Raw genomic sequence first — 6,000 nt, 5'->3', positions numbered from 1 at the left:
TTGGTCTTCAGTAATATTCTAATTTTCTGATATGATGAATTTAAGATTTTCATTTGTTGTCATTTGTAATCATCAAAATTAAACGAAATAAACATTTGAAATATATGAGTTTGTATGTAATGTATGAATATAATATACAAGTTTCACTTTTTACATGGAATTACTGAAATCAATCTACTTTTTCATGATATTCTAATTTTATGACCAGCACCTGTATACACTATTGATATCACTCTGTGTCAACAACACATTTTAGTAACCAATGACATAAAAAAGTTTTCCACTGAAACTTTTTTGCTCATTATACTAAGTTAGCCTACAGTGTGACATTCAGACACATGAGATTTTCTTTAAATTGAAAAATAAGCTTCAGCAACACACCAACAGATACATACAGACACACGGTGCCTAACACTTCTACACTAACAAGGCTGTATCCCTGCAAGTCAGTCCCTGCAGATTGGCATATTTTTGCTTGAGAAACGACTGTTTTGTGAAGGAAGCACGACAAAGCTCATAAGTCCTGCTGTATAATAAGCTCTACTTATTTTGGCTTTATTATTGTCAACTAGTTACCCTGAAACACAGAATATCACAGCAAATTGGCTCTAAGATGGACTGTAATAGGAAAGTAAGAGACAGAGAATTTGCGTTAGACTGTCTATCAGCATGTGGCCAAATTAAATTAGATCCACTGAAAACTCACATTGGCTAGCAGGACAAAACTGTTGTTTAATAATAGGATGACGTTTTGCTAATGATGTCCAAAAATGACCATTTGTGGGTAATAAACCCACATTTTTCACAATGTAAATGTCAACAACTGTCATTTTCTTCATGCTACTGAGCACATAATTTGCCTCACTGCTTTTGCCCTGTGGACCTATAAAACAGATCAACTATTCTAAGATTTAATGTATGCAATTAGGAGAGGGTACTCAAAGCATCACAATCTGTGCATCAGATGGTAAAAGAACAGCTGCAGAGGGAAAAGCAGAATGTTTAATGAGATTTTTTTTTTTTTTTTTTTTTAAAGGCATAAGGCATTCTCCTTAGCTGGCAGCAGAGGGTGCCAGCACATCATAAAAACACCCCACCAGGCAACACATCTCACAGTCCAGTTTACTTAAAAACTCAATGTCAAGGTAGCTGAGGTGGCTTTGACAGAAACAAAATTAAAGAATTTTATAACCTCTCTATGTCTTTGAATGTTTCATTTTTTACCACATAGGAAGTAATTCTTGTGCGTAATACTGTATTTTACTGAGATACATTGGAGAGTCAGAGAATTTTGTTAATGCTTCTCTCAAGCAGAAATGTGGGATGCACTTGGATTTATGATGTTTTAAGGCAGATTTAGCATTTCTCTTTCACCCCTCTGTCAGTGTCAGATGAGGCCCAGAGTCTGGTTCAATCACAGATGGCTTTTTCTTTCCTCATGCCCTGTGGTGGTAGGAAAACCAGGATGAGACAGCCACCTCATCAGCCCGAGGTGGTATAGAGCTGGCACTGTCAAGAGGACAGGGAGAGAGAAGAGCCTGGCCTTCCCTGGGGGTTCCTTCAAGAAGCTGTCTCCATCTGCTCATCTGGGGCATATCTTACAGAAAACTGACTTCACTGTTTATTTTTATAAATTACTGTACAGGAATCAAAAGTACAAACAGTTTTGAGAATATGTTTTTTTTCAATGCACCAAACATTAATTGGCCACGGATGTTCTGTTCTATTTCAATATATTATTTCAATTCAATTCAATTCAATTCAATTCAATTCAATTCAATTCAATTCAATTCAATTCAATTCAATTCAATTCAATTCAATTCAATTCAAAGATACTTTATTATTCCAAAGGGAAATTAAATGTTGTTGTAGCTTAAATCCTGGTTTCGTTAAAGAGTTGTTATAGATGCTGATGGTTGTGGGCAGTAAGTGGTCTGTCCTGATGTGTCCTTGGCCCTGGTGTCCTCAAAGAACCCCACCAGGTGAGCCTTGCTGGCCTCCTGCAGAGCCATAACGGCTGAGCTCTGGAAGCTCAGGTTGGTTTTGAAGTCCTGGGCGATCTCCCGGATCAGGTGCTAGAAGAGCAGCTTCCAGATAAGCTGCTCAGTGGACTCCTGGTAGTGGTGGGTTTCCTTGAGAACCACGGTACCGAGCCAATAGCGGTGAGGTTTCTTCCCTCCGCTGGCCGGGGCGCTCTTGCTGGGCTTTGGTGGCGAGCTGCTTCCTGGGAGCTTTACCTCCGGTGGATTTACAGGCAGTCTGCTTGGTTCTGTCCATGACTGGACTTCAGGGTTCTTCACATTTAACACTTGTTGTCATGGTTATGCATCATAACAAAATGTCCAAAAGTAAAAAAGGTTTCAGTAAAAATCCTTCCTGCTGCACAGCATCCAATACCAGAGGAAATAATGATAAAAAAAGTGATTTACATCAAGAAAAAAAGGGGAATAACATTTTCAAAAGCAATATCTCAGAGTGAATGTAACAGAGCTACTCCATGCAGCTACCTTGAGCAGCGCAATTCTAGAAGCATATTTCTAGAAGAATATTACAACTTTTTCTGGATTTCCCAATGCTTATAATCAGTGTCAAATAAGTAAGAGATCAAAACCGACTTTATGTTCTGAATCAATGCCAGTGGTTCAGGTTAAGATATTTTCCAAGAATATCTGATTATGCAAGACTTTTTTTAGTGATGAAGAGAGGTAGCAACAGTAAAGGCTGAGCTAAAGGTCAAGAGACAACTATTGTTTTACCCTTTTCATTTGAAAAGCACCTGACTTCAAATAAGTTCACATATTAACTGATTGATTGAGTTTGTTCAGTAAAAGAAATGCACAGACATATATAAAAGGTATAAATGATATATAAATGGTATAGGTATACATATATGAAAATACTTGAAAGACCCATGAAAGTGAAAACACTAAAATTCCATCGTGGTCCAATAAAGATATCAAAGATAACTGTGAACATAATGAGTTGTGAAAAATGCTGAAAATTACCATTTTCTGCAGGACTTTTGGATTTTGAGTGCAACTGATGCAACATTAAATGCCTAGCATTCCTTGAAAAAATGCAAATTGCCTGCTGCCTTTCAAGCCAAAGTGTTAAAGTAAAATCATTTTATGGTGAGAACTGGCTGAGTTATAGCTGTTTTGGAAAAAACCTTGTAAATATCACAGGTGATCTCATGCAATATTGCGAGATCATACGAGATGCATTAGCACTCAAACTATGTTGGTAATGATGCAGCTGCTACCACTTAAAACTTAGATCAGTATTTGTAAATCTGACAAAGTTATGGTCAATTTTGTATTGGCTAAAGCTGATTAGCTATTCTGAATTTGGTCAACTATAAAAGTGAAGAAGTTGCAGATGTGCATCAAATGATTACATTTTGAGAGTTTTGTTCAGCTCCATCCACTGGTTCATGAAATATTTTGCTAAGAGTCAGAAAAAGTTGACTCCAATAGTTAATGGCAATGTTTTGTGCAAAGATGATTTGCTAAGTCTTGGGAAAGGCTCTCAGCTATTAACACACCAATTTCTATCTCAAAATCAGCAAAACTGAGTAATAGTTATTTTTCTGTTTGCTAAGACTGCTTAGCTTAGTGACCATCTTGAATTGGGTTGACTCCAAAAGTTAATCAGTTGTAGATGAACATCCAGTGATTACTTTCTGTGAGTTTCATTAAAATCTGTCCACTGTTATATAGTTTGCCAAAAGTTGAACAAGGCTGACTCCAACAGTTAATACCAAAATTTTAAGCAATGAGTATCTCTTGGGGTATATGTTTGAGATAATGCTCAACTACCACCACACCAAATTTAAGCTCAAAAGCTGCAAAATTGACTGAGTTATAGCCATATTTGTATTTGTTAAGGTAGCTTAGCTGTGGTGGCCTCTTGAATGTGGTTCAATTCAAACATTAGACAATTAAAGATGCCCATTCAGTGATCACTTTCTGGTAGTTTCAATAAAATATGTCCACTGGTTCATGAAATAATAATAACACAAAATACAAACACATGCACACAAAGACACAGGAAAAACGGTGGTGGGCGATAATAGCAACAACATGATGTGATGTTATGTGGTTGAGATCAGGCCCTTGTATTTGATTCAACTAATTTAACTCCACCATGAACTCAAAAAAAGTGCATCAAGAAAAACATCAGGTTTGTATCCTTCAGTCTGTTTTTAAAAAAACATTTTAAGGCCAAAGCACTCTTGCAATCACTCCAGAGGGAAGCACAAAGCAGCCAGTAGTGTGTCAGGCTCACACTAAACTGACTTTGTAGATGTGTAAATACTTGTTCTCAAATTCAGACTCACGCTCTACTGAGCAGAAGTTCACTGAAGTATTAAAAGCCTGTTGAAAGGTGTTCATCTGTAAAATGAACATCTTACCAGTGATGTTTTCACAGATTTGCAAATCTCTTCACATAATTAAAGGAAACATTTTCTGCATTATGAATTTGCAACTAATTAATTTACTTCACAGCCGACCTAGAACTGGAGAAGAGAGAACATATGGCGTTCTTCCAAATTGCAGTTTTCTTGAAATCTCATCTACTTGAAGCATAAATGACTTGACAACATAAACTATACTTCTGCTGAACACAGTTAAAATAAAGTTAACAAACCATTAAGACAGACTTAAAACAGCTTTAAATTGCCTATTTTAAACTCCTTAAATAACAATACCATAATATTTTACTGTAGTGTCTTTTCCAAATGTCTGTTGGTAATCTAACTGCAGAGGTGTTTCAAAGTGATTGAAACCTAATATGTACAGGTTGTCTGATAATTGCATCCTATTCGATTGTGACAAACATTTGATTAGTGGTGAACTGTCAGGGCCTTCAAGGTACTCAGAAAAGGCAGTACATCTAGGAATAAAAAAGTTAAATATTTCCTTTTATAAAATAAAGGGGAAAAAATCATGTTTTTTCTGTCTACAATATAAGGGTGTAAAATGAGCTTGTTTCTGTTTTTTGTCGCATCTTGGAGTACTTTTGTGTTGGGCAAAATAAAAAAATTGTATGAAGTATCTGAGCAGAAATTCTTCCATCTAGGGCTTTTGGTAGTCATCTTAGAATCTAATTAATAATAAATACAAATGAGAGTGTAGGTCCAGAAAATCTGGGTAAATTTTGAGTATTATCAGACGAGTACAAAAAACAGGTACAGTAAGTTTTTATAACTATCACAAGCATTGTGTTTTTAATGCAATTTTTAGGCAAAAGCGTTTCCTTGCTTGTTTACAGTTCCCAGCTTTGCTCCAGAGCTGGTTGCTCCATTTACAGCTGAGGCTGTTAGTGAAATGAAAAAAACATGGAAGCTCCCTTCCACAGATCTTTACTTTTGCTACATTTATTTTTAAAAAATAAGCATGCACACACATATGTTTCTATATGTTCATTTTGAGCACCCTGACACATGCAAAATCTAGTCAAGACCCTTTGTCTGAAGCTAGAAAATACTTAGCGAATCCAGCCTGAGAGCTGATTAGAACAAAGTGAGTAGTAAAATTGGTACCTAAATCAAATTAGGTTTATTACTTGGTTGAGTTATTTTACACAAATAATTAATGGGTTTAATCTCTTCATTTATTAATGTCCAACACTGATTGAAAACCCCTTCCAGATTACAATTATGTCAGAGTAGCAGACTTCTTTCTGTTGCTTGGTACTTGATCTATTGCTACATGATAAAATAAACTAAGGATGACATTACACACAATTAGCAGGAAGACAGAATGTTGTAATTACACAATAGTCTTATTATAGCTTTTATCAAATGCATTCTGAACATCATCCTCATTATTACACACAATTTAATCTATTTCATTGAGCTGTGTTAAGTTACATCATCACTGAAATGAAAGTAATCAAAAATTAGGCAATTCACTGGAAAATTCCAATACAGACAATGTGATATAAGGATATGGTCTACTTTGTTACTAATGAACAGGGAAATGACGCAGAAGAGAA

The 6,000-nt window shown here is 35.9% G+C and overlaps 1 protein-coding gene and 1 pseudogene across 11 annotated transcripts in view; both read right to left on the bottom strand.

Annotated features, from left to right (window-relative positions):
- The window catches only part of auts2a (activator of transcription and developmental regulator AUTS2 a), a 418,449-nt gene that overhangs the window by 301,909 nt on the left and 110,540 nt on the right, over nt 1-6,000 (bottom strand). The window lies entirely within an intron of this gene.
- On the bottom strand, nt 224-2,277 carry LOC119617584 (annotated as a pseudogene).

The sequence above is a fragment of the Kryptolebias marmoratus genome, linkage group LG13 (genome assembly GCF_001649575.2).
Source record: "Kryptolebias marmoratus isolate JLee-2015 linkage group LG13, ASM164957v2, whole genome shotgun sequence".
Classification (NCBI taxonomy): Eukaryota; Metazoa; Chordata; class Actinopteri; order Cyprinodontiformes; family Rivulidae; genus Kryptolebias; species Kryptolebias marmoratus.
Note: the sequence above shows the minus strand (reverse complement) of the source record. Positions and strands in the feature narration are given on the sequence as shown.